We start from the raw sequence: 1,440 nt of genomic DNA on the forward strand, positions 1-1,440 counted from the left end.
GGGGGGGGGGGGGGGAGGTGCACCAAGAAAATAACGACAAAGAGACAAAAGTGTTTAGAGTACCATAAACTTTGATTGAAAAGTGCATAGTGAACTCATGGATGAAAGAACAAATGAAGGAATTATAAAAAAAATGGTGCTAACTTATGTTGAAATAAAAATGGGTGTTTGAATAGTTTATTGATATCTTGAATTGGAGAAATAAGGTGAAAATGAGTTAATGATGTGAGTGACACACTCAAAATGAGACATCATAGGATTAAGGAGGCTTCTAAGTCACTTTGACCAAATGGCATCATACCTTTTGCCCAAGCCTAAATTAAACCCATAAGTCTTCTGATGATTTGAGTCTTGACAATCTACATTAACAATGATTTATATACCGGGCAAACATACAGTTCAATGTGTGTATACTTGAATTACTTTGTGAGAGTGAGTGAAAATGCATGATATATAATCATGTGATATGATATTCATAATTGTAAGTGAGATTATTATCTGTTGTGCGAGTGGTGCACTTAAGTGAATGGTGAGGTCTTTATTTCAATTAAGCTAAACGAATACAATACATTCATGTAAATCCTTAGAAAAAACTTGAAGCTTAATGTCATAGGCTTGAGATACTTTTAAGTTGTACTTGAATGAAATATTGTCCCAAATTTGTGTTTGAAAAGTTAATTGAAAATGAGAATGATTTCGAAAGAAGGAAGGCTTAGCCTTTTGTTGATGGTGGAATAAATTTTAAGTTGTGTTTATATATAGCCTTTTATTTTGAGTGTTTTGTTTTTAATGTTTTTGAGTCTTAGTGTATAATTATACATATCATATCGCGTGTATAGCGGAGTCTGAATGTGTACAAACCGTAGTTCAAGTTTGGAAGTTCAATGATGTAACACCTCATATCCAAAAAAGGGTAGTGAACCAAAAATGCAGGACCTACAAGTTCCAAACATGAGGACCACAAACAGTCCATAGGTGGACTCACGGATCGTAGGTGGGTTTTGTGGGTTGGCCACCCAAAAATTTGTATAGGCCTAGGACCACGACTAGACCTACGGACCGTAGGTAGGTCCACGATCCATGGTCCAGGGGTCGTGGTTTGAAGCCCTAAAAGTACTAGACCACCCAACCACGGACGTGCAGGACAGATCGTAGGTCAACCCACGATCCGTTGGTGGGGAGTCGTGGTCACTTTTGTCAGCTAATTTTCAGGAGCAGTTGGGTATTTTCCTAATTAATTAATCAATTATTATACTATGTCATTTTGCCTACATTTAGACAGATTCACCATGTAATACATTCTTTCAAATTCTCCAAAAGAAATCAAATCTCCTCCAAAATATTTTCTCTCTAGAAAACATGAAGAAGAACAAGAAGATTTCACCTATGGTTTCAAGATAAGGGCTCAATTTCTCATTGAAGGTTAGCATTTGGATTCAA

This window comes from Solanum pennellii, chromosome 9 (genome assembly GCF_001406875.1).
Source record: "Solanum pennellii chromosome 9, SPENNV200".
Lineage (NCBI taxonomy): Eukaryota > Viridiplantae > Streptophyta > Magnoliopsida > Solanales > Solanaceae > Solanum > Solanum pennellii.